Below are 20,573 nucleotides of genomic sequence, written 5' to 3' on the forward strand. Positions count from 1 at the left end.
GGCTTTTAAGAGGAGATTTTATCTGCATATCTTCTGATGTGCCTTAAGTGTCACTTTAGAATAAGAAGAGGAAAGTACAGTTTGCTCAGACATTAACCCTCCCCTTCAAGATTCTCATATCTGTGGTTTCCACGGCCTGGCTCAGCCCCAGAGAAGCCACAGAAGGACACATGCCTCTACTCTTATTAGCCCGTCGAGTTTCTCTGTGCTGGTGACAGAATTTTTAAAAAGTCCCAGCTTAATTTTGCTATTATTTCACACTGATTGTTTTTTTTGTTTCGTTTTTTTGTAACTGGGCCCGACCTCGTTTTATTTTGGCCAAAGCTGGAGCTTTTTGTTGTTGTTTACAGGTGCACAGATAATTTGAGCATTGAAAGGAATTCAGAGCATTGCTGTTCCATCTCAGTTCACTTGAGCATAGGATCGGTAATGAATTTACAAACAAGGCAACATATGTTACATCACCCAAGTTAATTAACTGTAACAAATCATTAACATTGAGATCCATTTAGAGGCAACGCTGCACAAAGAGTTCCTGAGAGCGACTGCAAACAGGCCAATTTCGCAATGTTCTTCAACACCGACAAAAATATAAATCCCGTTATTTGGAACATGTCGTTGGACTCGGGTCATTCGAGGACAGTGACTCGTGTTCCTCGTGGTCCAACCTCGAATTAAACGCTTGGAGGGGATTCATGAATGGTGGCTTTGTTGAGCTAAGCCAAAAATGCATCCTCAGTTGTAAGTGGTTAAAAGGATTGTAAATAAAGATGATGACCTTTCCCCCCTCTGTGCATTACAGTCATGTGGAAAAATAAGGGCGTCTCATGGGAATTGTTGAAACTGTGCCTGAGAGAAAGGGCACAACAATGGACACCAGAGAAACTGGCTTTTTTTGATAATTTATTCAACAAAAACATCAACAATGTCAGATTTATCTCTGAGAACAAAAAGTGAAGCACTCCTTTGGAGACAGAAACTAGCACTGGTCCCTTCAGTGAAATATCTTGTCCACCACTCCTTGTTATTGGCTCGCTGAAATGTTTGAGGGTTTTCTTCCATCTGCTATCTGTTTACAATCTCCCCACATTTCAGTGGCAGTTGAATGCAGCTTTGACTGCATTTTTACCTCACCCTTCTCTTGGTGAATTTGCCACTGTTCATTATCATTATCATGTAAGAAGTTCTACGTAATAGCTTATGTTCAACTTACATTTTTTCTAAGCAGTTATGTTGTATACTACAGAAATAACAGATAAGTTGAATGCAAGCTGACGAACCCCCCCCCCAGGTTCAAACCAAGCCCAGACCATGATATATCCACCACCATGTTTCATAGTTAATATGAGAGCCTTCTCCTGTGAAACTGCCTATGGTGTGTGGCTAACATGGCTGTTAGCGTGACTCATCGCTCCAGAAAAATGTTACTTAAATCCAAAAAAAGCCTGCTTAGTCCCTGTTAATTTTTGGATTTCATAAACACAGTTAATTGTTTGCTTGTCACGTTTGTATTGTTATGTTCATTTTTCTCTAAAGTTTGTAGTTAACAAAGGTTTTCTCGTGACTCGTGGCACGCCTGGCATGCAGGTCAAATCCTTGATATCTCTTAGTGATTGCAGGTAAATGCACTTTGACACCAATGGCTGCAAGTTCTACAGACTTCTCTTTTTCATCAAGCAGTGTGCTTGCTTGTTGTTGCAGACAGCCCTGGTCAAATATTCAGTTGCATAAAATTTTCCCACACTGCGGTTGATTATCTTCACAATTGAATATTTTTTTAAAAACAATATGGAGGTCTTTTTAAACCTCTTGTTCAACTCAAAACATCTAAAACTGTTTTACTAAAGGCCTTAGAGACCCCAAAGACGACCCTAGATGTCCAACATTTAAATAGGACACCTTAGATATCACTCCCTAAGGAGCGCTATCACTGGTACCTAATGAAAACATCTTATATTTACTTATATTGCTTTTGTATTTGTGTGATGGATATATTTATTTTCTTATACAAATTTTTAAAAACTATGTTTAAAAAGGCTGGCGGCATTTGTTTTGCACATGACTACGATGTATGCAGAGTACTATCACTTTGAGAACAGCACACACTGCCCAGCGGGATTATCAAACTGTCGTTTTCTGTCCTTATCTTTAAATTTATTTGCATTGTTTTGAATTATTTTGTAGCCCTGTTTAGAGCAAGCGCCGTCGAAATGAAGGTGTTTGTAGTGACCCACTGAGTGGAAAACTTTGTTGATCAGTAGCCAATTTATAGTCAGTAAAAGAACAAAGCAACTTCAATGAAGCCAGAGCTGAACTTAGTCTACCTTGACGATATGGAATGCGAGGCAATAAATGCACCGAGTCAATATAAACACAGATTGCAACACTCTGCTTCTCAGTGCCTGTTATCTGTGGAAAAGTACCAGAGTACATGGTGTCACTATGGCTGATTCCCCTGTTGTTTTACAGCAAAGCCTCCGGGAGGATGGCGGGGGGAAGGGCTGCACAGAAACAAGAGGTGGTGTATGTGTGTGTATCTGTGTGTGGCTGTGTGTGTGCGCACTTTTGAGTGTCCGTGTGTGCGTGTAAGGTTGCGTGTGCGTGTGTGGGAGAGGGAGGGTGTGCAAGTTTGTTTTGAACCTGAGTGCCTCACCGGCAGTTTTGCTTTGAAAACCTTGACAATAGGGCGATTAGGAAAATTTGGATGAGGAAAATGAATGAGGAACGATGTCTTTCACTTAAACAATTAGGCTCCCTGCAGAGACAAGAGGAGGGGACGTTTGTTTAATGGGCAGCTCCCAAAGGTGCTCTAAAATACAATGAACAATTTGCAGTTATGAAACTTTTTTTTTTAAATTTATTTATAGAGCTGGGTGATATAACTGCCTGCCAATAAAATGCAAGATAACTGCTGAGAAAGTAAATACTCAGAGTAGTTTAGCTTTAACCAAAAGTAACACTTGTTCCTCTCAAACACTGGTATTGTTGTACTTTAACATCTCGTCCACCATATAATTAACAACCAGCTCTTTAATGATCCTCAGAGTGACTCCGTTAGGCTAGCTAAATGCTAGCTGTTGCTCTTTCTGAGCTGTAGTAAAGGATTTATTTTCCCCCACAAGAGCTGAGAGACACTTTCCTTTCCTGTGTAATATTTTGCTTTTTGATGTTTGTCAGGTCTTTTTCATCCAAAAATTTTAAATAATGTACTAAACTGTTTACGTGAAGCTTAGCCCCTCAGCCATTTTGCTAGCTTAACTACAAGCAAAGCTAGCATCTTTTTCAGAGCAGCCATTTTGGCTTGCAAAAGCAGGGAAAGTAAAGTTACCATTGTAACTAGTAACTCGTGTAGTCAATAAAGTTTTGATTCTATTAGGGGTGAGCCTTTATGAATGTGATTGGTAACAGGTATGATTACATAGCAGCTACGTGCCAAGGAGTAGAGGAGACAGAAAAGTCTGCTGTTTAATAATAATTTGGTTAAAGTCAATTTAGTTTTTTTATATACCACCAACCTGTTGAAACCACCAATTATAAACCAGGCAAAGACCCCACAATCCAGGCAAAACCCCAACTCCTATGAGCAAGCACTTTTATACAGTGGGAAGGAAAAACTCCCTTTTAACAGCAAGAAACCTCTGGCAGAACTAGGCTAAGGGAAAGGCAGCCATCTGCCGCCATCGGTTGGGGATGAAGGGAGGAAGACAGGACAAAATACACAGTGTGGGCGATAACCAGAAATTAATACACACCTTATTAAAGCACAGGCCTGAGGTGCTCTTTTGCTTTGCTCATGTATAGCAGAGACACGGAGAACTAATTTATCTTATTCTGAATATCGTCATGTATACCACTGTATATAGTCATGACAAAACTTGGTTAACAACAGAATAATATTAAATATATATTTATGTATATGTGTGTCTATGTGCTACATACAAACCTGTTAAAGACCAGCGAAACCTAACCTGTAAACTTTGGGTGTGTGGGTGTGATGTTTACATGGGAGGCCTTAATGCTGGAATGTGATAATTGCCAAAAAATGTGTTTATCCTTTAACTTTAAAAGGGACAGAACATGTATTGTAATACACATTGTACCCCACTGGATTCACATCTAGTCTGTAGATTGAAATGTACCCACAGGCTGATCATTTTACCCGAAACTGCTGCCTTCATAGCAACTAATTTACATTTTAAATAAATATATCTATATATATCTAACCTGTATACAATACAGAAATAATTACCAATACCCACAAAACATTTAACATTAAAAATACACTTTTAGATTCAGTTTGGCAGTACTTGCTTGAGTCCTGGGAACGTGAAAACGTCTTCAGGTTTACTGGAATGACCTGTTGTCTGTCAGGCTACATGTCTGATATTTAAAGACTTTATTTCCTATTCTTCATTCCATATTCACTGGTGACTATAACAAAAAGTTCTGTTGCAAATACAAATGTCAATGTTATGTACACGTGACGTACATTGATCATGTAAAACGAATGCACACAGAGAACAGACAAACACAATCATTATGACGAGATAACAAAATGGTTAATTATTTGAATTCCAAAACTAAAGCATTAAATCGAGCATTACACAAAAAAATCAAACCTAAGATACTATGACATGAGATTGTAACCAGTTATCACCAGCAAATGTAAATAGTGGCTCTTGATTACGTTAACGGTTTGCAGGTACAGTGCTGTGAAAACCCCCCAGAGAAATGAGTACACCAATTTATTGAAACACACAAAAACACATTGATATACAGCACAAAAGACAAAATCAGAGTTTATACAATTCTAAAAAGCTTGAAAGTCAATAATTGGTGTGACCACCTTTATTCTCTAACACAGCCTGAGCTCTCTTAAGCAGTTTTCTTCTTGTTTCTTTGAGTAGTCTTCAGGAATTGTTCTCCAGGCTTCTTGATGGACATTCAAAGCTCTTTTTTGGATGTTGGCTGCCTTTTATTTCATTCTCTGTCAACATGATCCTACACTGCTTTCAATAATGTTGAGGTCCAGGCTCTGGGGAGGCCAATCTATGACTGAGTGTTTCACTAAATGTTTTTCTATTCAGTTAAGCTTTTCCTGCACTGACAGTGTGATTTTGATTATTCTCAAACTAAAAAGAGAAGCTCTTGAGAATCGGATGGTTTCCAGATGACGTTGCAAGGTGAATAAAAATCTGACGGCGGTTTCCTGTGTTCATGATTTCAATCAGTTTTAACAAGTTCCCCAACATCCCTGGCTGAAATGCAGCCCCGAACCATGTACCTCTCTCCTGACCTTCCCTGAATGTACTGATGATGATTTCAATTTTGAAATTTGGTTTCATCACTCCATCAGACTTGTTACTGCTGATTTTCAAGTCCAGTTCTTGTGTAATTTGGCATACCTCAGCCTTTTCTCCCTGTTTGTCTTCCATACAGATGTCTTCCTGACAGACACACTTCCACTGAGACCATTTCAGAGGCTTCAGTGAACAGAAGATGGATCAGCCAGAGGACCAGATGCATCTTTCAGGTTCTGTTTCAGGTCTTTGTTGGATTTCTTTTTCAGTTTTTTTTCTTAACTTCGAGACCCTGTTCCTCTGCTGTAGATATTGATATTGTAATTTGCTGTAAGACTGACACTTTTTCTTCTGTCCTAAACTTGTCAAGTTAGCTCAAGATTTTAAGGACTCCATGCTTAAATACCACCAGTTCAGAATCAGTTCATGGTGCTTTGGTTCTTACGTCTAACAAAAAAGCCTAGAAATGTAAAATAGGGTCTTTGCTAAGATTGTTGTTATGTGTAGACACAACATTGGTCCATCCACTGAGTAAGGTGTGTGTGACTCGCACAGTACTGTAAAATGCTAATGAGGGGCTACAGAACAAAAATCACTCAATGGAAATTCTCGTGGATTTGGTAAAACTGTTGCAGTTTTGATTTTAATATTCAAGAAGGATCATATAGCAGGTGAGTGCGATTACGTTCTACATTTATGGACTTGTTCACGTGTTATTTGGAGTTTTGTTAAGAAAAATTCTAAGATGATTCCATTCCTACAATTAATATCAAGTAAAACCTGTAACACTTTAATCAAAATGTTTCATATGACACCAAGTAGTTGATAGTAACTGCTTATATCTTATCCAGTGATACTGTAGTTTGCACTTGTGTTATAATGGACTGTATCGGGTGTAAACCTGAATATTTTTCATTGTGCACTTTGTTCCAGAATCCACCTCAAACCCAACACACCACCTGCACAGTTTATTCACTTCCTTTGGGAAAAAAGTGAATGGTAAAAGCTTTTCAAAGGATGGATTGTATTCCCTGCATGATATTGTTGAGACGGTTTTGTTGTACCAGCTCCCTGAGCAGTAGCCGGGTGTAAATGAACACGCCCTTATTTGTGTGGAGCTGAGAGGTGGCCTCCTTTCAGACGTGCAGCAGTTTGTCTTCAGTGATTCATTCATATAAAATATTTACTCCTCTTCACATGGAAAATTTTGCTTTAGAGTTTTTTAATATCGAGTCCTAGTAACGTTAAAATGACGTAGCTCATTATCCAATATGATGTGAAATCTTATATATTATTATATTACTCGTGATAGATTTCATATAGATGAGGCTGGGAGATAAAGACTTAAAAAGATTTAGGAGCTGATGTTGTTAGTTGCAGTCTGAACTCCAGCTGCGCAGACACTGAGGGTCCTTTCATGTGAACAACAAATTGATTAACAGTTAATACGGATGTGATGTATGAATTAGATACAATTACTCATGACCTCTAAAGACACAAGAGGTTCATCGCATTCCACGCTGTGGAGTCAGTGAAAAAGTACCGTCCTTCATGGGAGTTATTGCAGTTGGCTGATAATACCAATGAAAAACGTGCAGTGGGAACGCAGAGCTTTGAAGATATTTACACAGGTTATGCAGCTCATATTTCACTTCATTCTGAAACTCACATACCAGCATTACAACAGGTTTTTGTCTCTTTTAAAAGAACTGCATGAAAATTGTTAAGGCCACCAGGAGAACTACTGCAGCACACTACACAAGTCCTAAAATTTTACAGAACACTATTTGTTTTGTATACTTCACTCCAAGTGAGCAAAGATTGTTTTAAATATTCACATATTACTAGTGCTCCATTTGCATCGCCAAACTTAAATAACGTATTAGACATTGGAACAAAGTCACCAAATTTACAGCAAACACACCAAAACTATGTTCCAGCGTTTCTTTGTTGTTTTCCCTTCTGCTTTTGGTTTAAATCTCAGTGAAAGAGCCACAGTGATATAGAACATTGCCAGGAGGAGGTCAGCGCTCTGCAGCTTAAGAAAACACATGCAAATGACAAACGATCTTCAGCTGTTTGACAACAGCCAAGCTGCAAGACAAGACCAACAAATACACAAAGGTACTGAAAGTAGCACTGACAACAATGGAAATGTTTCCAGGAAACAAACAGACTATTGTTTTGTGACTTTTGTGATGTTGGAAACTGTTAGGAACTCCGGCTGGGTTCATGTTTTTTGTGTACTATAGAAACATTTCCATTGTCATCTGTGCCCCTTCAGGGACATTTCTTCTGTAAGTAATTGCAATGCTTGTGTTATCATATTGATGACATGAAAACAAGGTGCAGTATTTAGAGATTTCTTAAATACCATAAATCTGATTTCTTTTCAGGTGAGTGTGCGTGCAGTTGACTGAGGGACTGGATTTTTCATTGGATTGGTTTTTTTGGGTTGTTGTTGTTGTTGTATTGTTTAGGTGTGCAGGAATCGGCAACTATAGCAGACCAGCAGGAAATGAGCTAAATATATAAAGTACACATCGAACAAACACGTGACCTTGCAATGCAAGTGCACATTGCAGTTCACCGAGGACCGTCAAGTGTAGGTCAGACAGAATTAGCAAGTCACAACCGATCACATGCAGAACATTTATAGGTGCGGCCTTGACACCGAGATGACTTATCAAAACAATTTTCATATTTTACAAAATGTAGGGCCAAACAAAGAGAATTTGTGAATAAGATAGTGTTCATATATCTTTATCCCAGGATTAGTGGAAATATTTATACAGAGGGATTTTATTTCCTGTTGTCTTCAGGCTGCAGAACAAACTCGGGCAGGGAGCGCTTTTGCTTTTTTAAGAGAAATTGTGCTTCCCTCAGTCCTGTCTTGAAAGTAAACACACACACAATTATTTATGAACTTTAATTATTATCATTTTCTTATTTTCTTAATTATTTATTGTGATTTGATTGCCGAGAATTCAACTACTCAAGTAGGCATTACAGGACTTCTAGAACGTTCTCAGTATGCGGGAAACATGTTGGACATTTCCACTTGTATGTTACGTTGCGGACAGCCACACCCTTGTTCTCGTTTCCAGTGAAATTCACTCTCAGCTTCTAATGCCTGCTGGTAACTAGACGGAAAGCATTCCATGCATGATTATGCTACAGATATGCCCCGGACCTTACATGAACATGAACATGATCATACAACATTTCTGCATGCTGGTAACATGCAGGTTATCGAGTATCTTGTCACTGAATGTATCCAGGATAACAGCCTAGGAGCATTCACATTGTGGACAAGTTCACTGTTAGAGCTGTTGTTTATTACCCCTTCCAATATCGATTAATGTGTAATCTGAGAGTTATTTTTCCGAATACTTGTGGTTAAGCAACAACAACAAAAAATACATATATATAAGAAGAATATAAAAAAACACATCTGCAGGATTTTACTGTGAGATTTTTTTCTTCCTTCTCTGGCTGCAGTGCCAACTCATAAGAGAACAGCTGCAGAGACTCTTTTTGTTAAAGCATGTTTGGAATATGAGTTTCCCCCCCCCTTCTCTCTACAACAGCTTATGATCTATGACACATAATAAAAGGAAAACATCTATCCAATGAAAACAGGTGAGGGAACAAAGAGTACAATGCTGTTTCTGCAGTGGAGGTATTATGTGGTTAATGTGCAACCTCTGTTAATTTCAGACAGATAACAACATTAAAGCAATATATATAAATTTTTCTACTGAAGCAACAAGTGGCCTCGCTGATCATTAAGGGATTGTGGTGCATTTAATTCTGGTGGGCTCTGAGAAGTCAATGCTTCAAAAACATAATTTCTTAGGAAAATCGAAAATAAATCCATTTTCTTGTCCCCTTATCCAATTCAGGATTTTGGGGGGGGGGGCTGCGACCGGGACAGGTTGTCAGGCCCAAACACAAATCCTACCAGTATCTTACTCCCAAGCCGTCAGACTCCCGAACACTAAGTGACTGAAATGACACATACACACACACCTTCATAGATGTCACTACCAAGCACTTATCTGCAGTATCACACACATACACACAAACACACACACACACACCTTCAGACACCAAGTTACTTTTTGCACAACACTCAGTATTTTGCACATTTCCATTGCACTGTCTTGTGCCTGTATTGTCCTGTTCTGTCTAGTGTTGCACTGTCTTGTCTTGTTTTTTTGCAATTTTTGCACACTGCACTTTATGTAGTCCTGTGTCTGTTATATGTCACATGTAGCACCAGGGTCTCAGAGGAACATTGTCTCATTTCACTCTGTACTGTACCACTGTACATGGTTGAAAGAACAATAAAAGCCACTTGACTTGACTATGAACAAGCAATCTTTTTTGTGAACAGCAACAAACAGCTTAGTGTTATATAGCTTAAATTAATTGATAAAGTTAGATTATATCCATTATTTCCAAAGCTAGCTTTGGCTTTGCTTTAAATCTGAACTGCGCTAGCATGGCTTCGTTGACAACTTGTGCCAAATCTCAGACTCATGCAAACGCGCACACTTCGAGTTTGGGATTTGCCATTTTAGTGTTTTGAAGAGATATAAAGATCACTGTACGAGAGAATGGTGCTAGCGTTGGTTAGCTCACTTGGTTATCAAGCTGTAGCCTCAATATGCTTTGATAGCAACTGTGATGCTAATTTTGGTTAGGGGAAAAGAGGCTAAAAACAGAATGTGGCCCAATTACTAACAAAACCAAACACTGAACTCCCTAAATCAGAGATGTCAAACTCTTTTACATCGCGGGCTGCTTTGACTTTAAGTGGGCCAGAGCAGTGAAACTCCCCTTTCTGTCAGTGTAAAGAAGTTTAACTACACATTGGATCCCTGAGACATCTTCATAGAAGACAAAATAAGTGCAATTTCAACAGTACATCTCAGTTTCTCTACACAACAGAGAGATGAAATGAAGGAAATCTATTAATAGAAATAGTTTATAGTAAAAAAAAAAAAAAAAAAAAAAAAACCCAGCAACTTTTGTGTATCTAACTGTTTATCTATTACTTAATTACTGTAGTGGAGTATGAATGGCCATGGGGGAGGCCTTCAGAAGTACAAGATCTATGTCTTCCTTCATATTTTCCAGTGGGTGGGATTGGAGTCTTTGGCAGGCCGATTCTGGCCTCAGGGCCTTATGTTTCAGTCATAAAGTAGCCAAGCTCTAAAGTATACTCTGTTCTCACAATTTACCTGAGAAACCTAATTCTTTGTAAACAGAGATTTTAGAGAATCATAAACTAATTGGGCAAATGTTTACTGAGGTCAACAGAAAAGCAATGATTTTCATTTAATTAGGCTAGTTTGTTACAGATTGCATTTCATGGTCTGCTTGAGGTATTTCTCAAGTTTTAGGATAAATCATGTGTTTCTTATTGCAATTTATCATTCAGTCATTGCATAACCACAAAAGTTGCCCCCTAAGGGCCATTAGAAAGAATCCTGGTTAAGAATATTTCAAGCATTGGCTTCACTTTTCAAACTCAGGCTGGAGGCTGAATCCATATTTTATCTGCACTCGTAACAGCATAACACATAGCAAGTGGTATGTGATGCAGTGCTGTGATGTGTTATGCACTTTTGCAGGGGAAATCGTACCTTCTCCACAGATGCACAGAGTAAGACCAGATGTTAAGAGGGCAGTTGGAAAGGGAAGAAAGCTGAGCCATGCTTCCTATTACGTGCCAATGTACCATCAAAATTATTTTGAGGAGGTTATTACAACCTAACATTTGCATAACGTTGCTCCAAACGTTTTAACTGCCACTCGGGAAAAAACTCATATAGCTCAGCATTGCAGTGTCTGCCTCTCTGCGGGGCTCAGTGGGAAATTTACGTGGTTCGGTTTGTGTCTGACAACTATAAAATACACTGTATGTGCGCTTAGTTTCAGGAATGCTGGTGCAAAACATAAAAAAAATGGGAGTGTCATTCGCTCAGAGCAGATGTTCTGTTTTTAATCATCCACTAAAGCGTTTGATGCTTCAGTACTTTGAGTACTGCACACTCACCAAATGCCACTGTGTTTTCTTTGTCGACTTGTTTTGAGGGGAAAAAAATGACTAGTGTTTCTGACTTTATTACTTTATTATCGGTAACATCTTTAAAGGTGGACCCACATGGGGTGGCAATCTTTCTACTACTCTGATATGTCACAGGTCACAACAGGATATACTTCAATGCACACCCAACGTAACAGATTGAGTAGATTTGAATAACTGGCTGAGTCGTATATATAAATATATACATATGAGTCATAACATCCGTAACACTTCGTTTATTGCACTCATTGACATTTTATTCACTATCAGATATATAATCGAGATATGACTGTATAACAAGGCCATGTCTTCTTCTACTTAGCCTGGCTCGCCTTTAATTTCACCGCTGCAGCTGTTGTCGGCAATTGTCTTTACACTTGTTAGATTACCGGAAAAGCTCATGCTTTGGTCTTCATCCTGTGCAACAGCTTTCATGCGACACTGGCTTCTAAACAACATGAGCTCGTATGCATCAATGAACATTTGCATTAGCAAAGTAAGATCACAAAAGTTGGTCCATAATGTAGTGGTGTACATATTTACCTAACAAGCAACAGATCCCTGGTTCTATGCTCACTAGCAGAAATAAACCTCTTTGGTCTTGTGTCAGGAAAAATCTGCCAAATCAAATATGTGGAGCTGCCTGCTGTGGCGACCCCCTGTGAACTAGGGAGCAGCGGAAATAAGCTGCTTTTTCATCTTCTATAATGATGATAAAAGTAACAAATACTATTGAAACTGGCTTTTATCATTATAAGATCCAAACATCTGCAGATGAGATATGCTATGAAATATGCATAGCAGTTTGCAAGCTTGGAGATGGGAATAGGAGAGACACCTAACTTGGCTGTCCCTCAGTTCCCCGTTAGCCTTTGATCTGTGGAAACAGTTAATATACAGCAGGGGGGATACTGCCGTCAGCACAGAGACCAGGAAACATTCAATCTGTCTCTGACTAAAAGCTGAAGGTAAATTGCCATCATTATGCTGAAATCTTTTGTGGACTGAAATGAGATACAATACGGTTACCAGTTAATAAGATCAATAAGCTTCTGGTAATGCAAAGCTCTTTCTCCAGAAATTCATTCCGTATGCTAAACTAACAGCTTTTTCACCACTAGCCTTATATTTTACACCATCTGACTCTCTCGTCTCCATCCTCAGCCTTAGTCTACTTGTCTACTTTTGTGTTTAGCAAACAATTATTAGAGTTGCAGCCTGGAGGCTTCTATTTCTCTTGCACTGATTTTACGAGTTCCCTGTTTCTAAGCGACAGAATAATAACCATTTCAGCTTGATTTGCATCACCGCAGAAGTCTAAATGAGGTCCATAAGATCCGAGGAAATCATAGCATGTTGAGGAATTGGATCCCGGCAGCCAAAAACCTCAATGAAGCCAAAGCTGACCAAAAAAATTCAACTTGTGCTCCATGAAGTTTGTTGTCCAACGGTGTGGAATATGAGGAATGGCCCATTTCATAGCGTTGAGCCCACTGCAGTTTCAAATCATATTTAATGCAATTATATCAGACAGTGTAATGCTTATTGTTACATCACTGCTTTCTTTCGGAGAGTACTGCTTGACCTGAAAACCGTTGACTTTTTGATGTGGCCGCCGTGGATATAGTACATCGTGTACACATTGACATATATTCAAAGCAGTCCATCTGTTTTCATTGGTCTGTGAAGTAGCTGCCAGGTGCTGTTATTGTTGTTTTTACAGGTGTAGTCATATGAACCTTAAAAATGTTTAATCTGCTGCTCATTTGTCTGCTACTGTGCGCTCACTGGCGGATGGTTTATTATGTTGTAAACATGCTGTAATAAGCCTTTGCTCAGAGGCCGCTGTGTTTCTGAATGATATGTGCTCTGTTTCCTTTGTGTCAGCTCGGGCTCAAATTCCCACCATTCAAGGTCGGGTTATACACCTAAGTGGTAAACCCAGTTTGAGGAGCGCGAGCTGAAATATGATACCATGCACAACATACAGCCGAGGTACCCTGGAGTATTGATAGTGGGATTTCTCTAAAAAATGCGTTAGTTATTGCAGATTTTTACATTTTATCTAATTACCAGAAAAAGTCTGTCAGAGACTACTGAGAACAGGGAGAGGAAGGAAGGAAAAGAAAGAAACAAATCATGTGAACAGCCTCTTTCACACCAGGGTCAAAGCATAGAATTCCAAGTCATCTCTTTGGTTTCACAAGACTCACCACAAGTGTAACCTGAGCGAGAGGTAAACAAGTCCTCTGCACAGCAGAGCGGGGAGGTGTGAAAGGGGGTAGTTCTGTACATGAGACATTTCATCATGGTTGTTTGGGCCTCCTGTCTCGACACTACATTTGACACCTGCAGGTGACAGACTCTCAGGACAACTCAGTGTCCGCTGCCTGGATTAGTTTTCTCTCCGAGGTGTGATAACATGGACAAAAGACAAAGAGGAAGAAACATAATAAGATTAAGCCCCTGGCTGTAACACTGTTCGTACTGTATCCAGTGGTCACTCATTAAATGAAAGCCATTCTCCAAATTTCTAATATTGATGAAAACACCCATCAACACCCATTCATCTTTTATGCAGGGCTCGGTCTACCTCTCCCAAGTCACCTCCTCCAGTTTATCTGGGAGAACACCGAGGCCTTCTCAGGCCAGCCAAGAGATATAATGTCTCCAGTGTGTCCTGCGTCTACACTCACACCTCCACCCAATAGGACGTGCCCAGAACACCTCACTCCTACTCCTGCCATTGTGGATGAGTAGTAGCTCTGAGCCCCTCTCGAATGACCGAACTCCTAGTCCTGTCTCTAAGGGAGAGGATTTTGTCTGAGCTTTGTCTGAACGTTGATGAAAACATGTTGTTTTGCTCTCCTGCTGGGGTGAATCCAAAACATTATTTGTTGTTTTTTTAGGAAGTTTTCAGCAGACAAGATTGAAGCACACTTTTTAATCTTCTGGGAGCAGAACATTAATACAATCATAACATAACTCATAACTGGGGATGACAGACTTGATTCACTTGCATTCCTGCAGGTCTAACCGGAATGAGCTGATGCCCAGGAGATCCAGGTGGATTGAGAAATCGCATTCCCCCATGCAGTGGAGGAGAAGGTCAAAAGAATCGCATGGGCTAAAGACACATCTCGATTTGTTTTATTCTTGCAATTTATGCAGGCTGTGTACAGTACATACACTATATTGCGAAATTACCTCAGGGCTGTATTGCTATTAAAAGAATTTCAGTTTTGCTCATTACTTCGCAATCTGAAGGCGTAAAGAGAGGGTAAGAGGTCAGGAGTGGCACGGGAGGTCGAATCTGTGCAAAATAAACTTTCACAAGACCTCCCTAACGACTATTCTGACCAAAGTCGAAACGTACTAAACATGCAGTGCCATTTGTTTTTTTGAGAAAATATCTGCTAAAACATTTTTCTCTCACAGCAGCGGCTGGCATGCGCTGCCTTTTTCAAATGAGAAAACATCCCTGATCACATGTAATTCTTTGCAGGATGGCTCAGTAGCTTCACAGTGCAGCTGACAGTGCAGAAAGTAAATATGATACGGTGATTAAAATGGATGAAGCATTATGAGGACCATAGGACCAGCAGTTAACTGCGTATTTGCTTTGATGACATACTCAGCAGCCACCGCTGACGCACGCAGTGATGTGAACAGAAGTTGCTAGGAGCACGCCATTCGCTGCTTGACTAAAAATACTTTTATCTATTAACTTTGTTCACTCCACTTTTCAAAATACCTGTGGCTCTACCTTCTACTTTGAAAATCACACCTATCAGAGAAAATGCAATTTCGGGTACTGTGAGATCATATTAAAGTCCTTGCTGCAGTAGTTAACCTCTGCGGTGGTCAAAGCGTTCTATTAAATTCACACACCCTCAGGCGACTTCATATTAACAGGGGAAAATCAAATTTCCCATTTTGATTATTCTCAGAGTGGCCACAGCTTCACCTCACACTTAGCCAGAGCTCCCGGAGAACATGTGAAACAATCGCACAAACGCATTAAACCTCACTGAGTTATAACTGAACAAACACTGTTTCTGGGAGGAGGCAAACAAAGCTACCAATAACCAACTTTTACAGTCACGGTAAAAAGAAAGAACATCATCTTTCAATTCTAATGGTTTACATATCAGGACATAATTAAAAAAATCATTTGGTCTTTGGCAAGTCTTAAAAAGAGGTCAATGCAACATTGGACAAGTAACAACGCACGACATATCGCAAATGCCTTTTTTTATTTACCAAAAACTAAGACAAAATGCAGGAGCAAGCTAAATACACCCATACTGCTTGCATAGCTTAGGAAGGGAAGTAGCAGCCAGATGCTCCTAATACAACGCAGTCGAACATCAACAAGCGTTTTTTATAAAAGCAGAATTTTCGACAGTTTGTTAGTTTGCAGCATTCAGGTGTGTTAACACGTCGCTAAGGAGGAACGACCTCAGCAATGATCTTTAAAAAGTGACTGTGCCGTCATTCTGAGAAGGCCAGTTCCAAACAATTTGAAGTGCGTCATTCAACAACGAGAAAGTTTATTCACAAGTGGAAAACATTCAGGACAGCCGGACATTTTCCCCAGGAGTGGATGTCCCAGCAAATCCACCCAAAGGCCACACTGTGCAATGCTCAGAGAAACTGACACTCAGACTCTGCAGGCCTCAGTTAGTATGTTAAAGTTCATGACAGTACAATCAGAAAAAGTCTGAAAAAGTGTAGCTTGTTTGAAAGAGTTGCATCTGAATGAACTACAAGACGTCTGGGACAATGTCCTTTAGACGCATGAGACTAAAGTGGACTAATGTCCATATGCACAGCACCATGTTCAAGGAAAACCAAACACAGCATATCAGCACAAACACCTCACGGCAGCTGTCAAGCACGGTGGTAGAGGGGTGATAATTTGGGCTTGTTTTGCAGCCACAGGACCTGAGCACCTTGCAGTCACAGAGTCAACCAGAAACTACTCCGTGTACCAAAGTATTCTAGAGTCAAATATGAGGTTCATGCAACAGGATGATGATCCCGAGCACAGCAGCAAGGAGTCCAGGCATTGCTGTCGCCTAGTCAAAGTCAAGACATGACTGAAATACTGAAATTCATGCAAACCTCAACGAACAGAAGCAACACTGCAAAGAAGACAATTTCTGGACCAACATCTCTCCACAATGGTACGACAAATGACAAAAATCATACAGTTACTGCAGCTAAAGATGGTTCTGCAAGCTACTGACTCAGGGGTGTGCTTTTTGAATTTTCTCTTGCTTTTTGTTAAATAAATAATGACACAGTTTAATATGCCACGTGTTGTTGTTCATCTGAGGTTATATTTACCAAATCTGAAGACATACTGAGAACCAGATGATTTTTTTTTTATCAAATCCTGATGCGTAAAACCTCAGAATTAAATGATGGAGTGTTTTCATTTTCTCAAAGCTGTTTTTCAAACTTCAGCTTATTTGAAAATCATCTTCTTTTTAGTGCACCCATGCACTTTGGATATTTTTAGGTTTCATCTGGTGTTTTGTATGTTTCTGTTAAACATCACTTTGACCCCAACCAAGATTTATTTTATCCACATTTTGAATTTAGCATATGTCAGTAAATAATATTTATTTTCTTGGCTGTCTCAAAGCCTGTTCCCTTCAGAAATAGTATTTAAGAATTACGCATCCCACACTCAGAGACAACAGAAGATACCAGTATAAGTTCACAATGAGATCTACTGCTTTGTTTTTGCTGTCGGCTTTGGTTATAAATGGTACATATTAGACTAATATCCTAATATCTTTCTTTAATCTTAACAAGTATTTGAATCAGCACACCTTAAACCTGCTTTAACTCACTCTGACATATTTCCTAAATGTTAATACAATACACCATGAAGCATATTTTTCCCAAGCACATGAAACACTTTCAGATTCACCGTAAGTACTTTCTTTCCTCTGTGGATAACATGTAAGCCCGATACTCACAGCATTTCTTTTTAACTATATTTTTGTGTGCACTGATTCTTAATATAAAAAAAACCATCAGTCTCTTTGTGGTTAAATGTTCCCCTGTGTTTGCCAGCAGGACTTTAACTGTCTGACTGAGATTTGGTGTTTGAGAGTTTGAGTTATTTCGAGATATTTTGGCTGAAAGCAGTCGTCTGTTGCAACAGGAAATGATGCTGACGTAAAAAATAAGACTCCATCTGATGAGTAAATCATAAAAGCAAAACAACAGAATTAAGAGAGGAGCTAAAACGCTCCTCGGAGCTGAGGCAAGTCATGAACTTGTGTAAGCAACAACTGCAATTTAAGTTATGCTAATAATGTAAAGCTTTATCAGTAAAGGGCAAATGATGAAATGCTCTTATCGTTTGCTCTCTGAATGGTTGTTTTGGAAAGCACCTGCAGTTTCAGTGTTTTCACTCTAGTGGAACTCCTTCACGAAACTTTAAAAGACCCACAGACGGAGCATTTATTAAAGAAGCCTTTATGTGTTTGTTTCCAGAAAGAAATCCAGACAGCCCTTGGATGTAAGAGGAGCTGAGGATTGATGACTACTTGTATTTACAACGTGGAAGCCGAGTCCTGCTGGCACCATCGCATCTCCACACACGCTCACAGGTCTCCATTAATCTCACCTCAAAGTGTGCCGTTGGATTTGTTTGTCACAAAGGATATTTGGAGTATTAGTTTAAACAAGTTCCATCTCTGACCTGTTGCTGCATGGCGTGCTGCGTGTGTGTGGTCTCATAATGTGATATCTCCACCAACTCTGCAAAACCAGCACGACAGACTGCCGGCGCAGCAGCAACCACTTTGATTTTCCACAGAAGAATGATTCACTCTCGAATGAACACTTAGTGACCCACAGCTTAAAGGCCAAGATTAGCCTTGGCAACTGAGGCCCTCTGGGGTCCATAATCGATGTTTACTGTGGAACACCCTGCTGTTTACCTGAGCTCGCTCCCGTGGTCATCCAGTCCAAGTCACAAGAGGTATGAAGCAATGAGAAGGAAAAATGTGGAGGATCAGAGAAGCACATAATAAAAACTTCTTAAAGGAATATCTCAACATTTAGGGGGAGCAGGGAATATATACTTATTTTCTTTAATAAGTAAAGCTGGACAGAAGATTTTAATGGGTACCACCAGATGTTAGCAACCATAATAGCTATTTTAAATCGAAATATCTAAGTAGTTTAATGAATCAACTCCCTTAAGACATATATTTATCATATTTTTAGAGTCAGATAGTTAAATTACTCATTTGATTAGTGTTAAAAAAAAATATCGAAAGAATTGGGGGAGCCTGTCTAAACAAGAGAAAAAGCAGATGTGCAGCTGGCATTTTGTGCTGTTATTGATATTTGAGCATTCATAAAGTTTTTAATTGGGGATCAGATTTTATGGTGCGCACTGTGATTTGTGTCAAAATTTCAGATACATTTTGAGCAGCTTCGGACTAAAATAACAGCATGTGTACTCTCAAGCCATTATCTTCATGTACTTTTCTTTGTGTCCTGCGAGTGACACTCACATGTTCCTTGTAAATTGAATCAGACGGGAACACCGCGTACACTGTATCAGCTTGGATCTGGGTGCTGCGAGCTTCTCAGGACTGCTTTAGAACAAAACCTGTGCAGCATTCAGGAATAATGCTACAAAGTGAGAAATTACAATCTACAAACACAGTAATAATGAGAGTAAGCAGGAGACGCAACAAAAACACACACAAAAAAATCCTGTTTTAGGGGACTACTAAAAGTTGAGATGTGTTTGTAGCTGCTATGATTTGTGACTCTTAGAGTGCCTGGAGTCAAGCATCCATCAGTGGTTTAAGAAAACATAAATTGAAACCTTAAATGGATCGTTTAATTTGTTGGTTTAAGCTTTCGACTCGATGATTCAGTTATTATTACAGATGTTTAGAACAAAATAACCATATACTGTATAGAAGAGATGGAAGTTGCCACTGTGATGTCACCCAGTTGCTTGGTGTTTTGCCTTTGTTTACACCTGCTGTTACCATGGATAGCAAGTTGGCACTGGAGAGCAATCTCCTGTTGCTATCACTACGTACTGCATGTTACTTTTTTCTTTGCTTAACAAGGTGTATTATATTAAATTGATGCTAATTCTGCGAATATATATTAATATATTTCCTTAAATTACATCGGAAATCGTCTGTATTTTTGAAATGGCTTAATCTTGACTTTTTACATCTTTATTTTTTTATATATATATTCACTATTTAGATCTGCATGACAGCCGTATGGATGTTCTATTGCTCATCTGTCTTTTTACCAATATAAGGACTGTTCTGTGTGTAGTGTCACTGTTACAGACGTCACACAGTTTTTCAGATAACAACTTCACACATGACTGTGCATAAATTAATAATAATAATAATAATAATAATAATGACAATCATAAGTAATTACAAGCCTTATATTATATTTTAAAAAATGATAGCAAAAATGGTTAAAAAAAAATAGAATGGATTTGTTAAAAATAGCTGCAGACCGGGGAAAAATCTGTTGCTTGTCTTTTATTTATCATAAAAACAATGTCCAAAACTGTAAACACATGCAAATTAAATGATTTACAGGAGCATAATATTGTGGTTCACCTGTAAACCCAGTTTTGCTGTGGTAACTATGAAACCAAACTTGGTCCTGTCAGAATATCCTGGATTATAGGATTTTGATTATGCAGCTGCTTTAGGTGGAGCTGATTGAAGCTATTTACAGACTACTCTGATTTACTGTATCACAGGGTTACATTTCTTATATGTCCAGTATAGCTTTTTGAATGTACATATAATTAGTAGTACCGTGAAATTGCCATAGAAACAGTTTTCCTCTAGCACTTACTGTTAAGGTGACTCCTTGTTCAAATACAGACTTCAGACATCTGTATCCCAGCTGTTTGAGGGAACAATAAGGCCGTGACAGCACCGCATTATAAAGTGAATGTTCACTGTGTCAGTCAAGGCAAAGTTGGGTAATGGAAGATGAACTATTAGCCTCACCTTTTCTACTGAAGACTCCCTTCACATTTTACGATATGACTGAGAGCCGCAACTGGATTAAATTGATTTCATTCAGACTCCTGAAACAAAGGAATCCTTTATATTAGACGCAGCAAAAGTTCAGTCAGGACAGTT

The 20,573-nt window shown here is 39.1% G+C and overlaps 1 long non-coding RNA gene across 1 annotated transcript; it reads left to right on the forward strand.

The window, feature by feature from the left end:
* The first annotated feature begins 17,654 nt into the window (after positions 1–17,654).
* LOC112842922 (uncharacterized) lies at positions 17,655–19,578 on the forward strand. Its single transcript, XR_003214978.1, has 2 exons — positions 17,655–17,697; positions 17,914–19,578. It is a non-coding gene; the product is annotated as an uncharacterized LOC112842922 (long non-coding RNA).
* Positions 19,579–20,573: the final 995 nt, after the last annotated feature.

Source organism: Oreochromis niloticus, linkage group LG18 (assembly GCF_001858045.2).
Source record: "Oreochromis niloticus isolate F11D_XX linkage group LG18, O_niloticus_UMD_NMBU, whole genome shotgun sequence".
Classification (NCBI taxonomy): Eukaryota; Metazoa; Chordata; class Actinopteri; order Cichliformes; family Cichlidae; genus Oreochromis; species Oreochromis niloticus.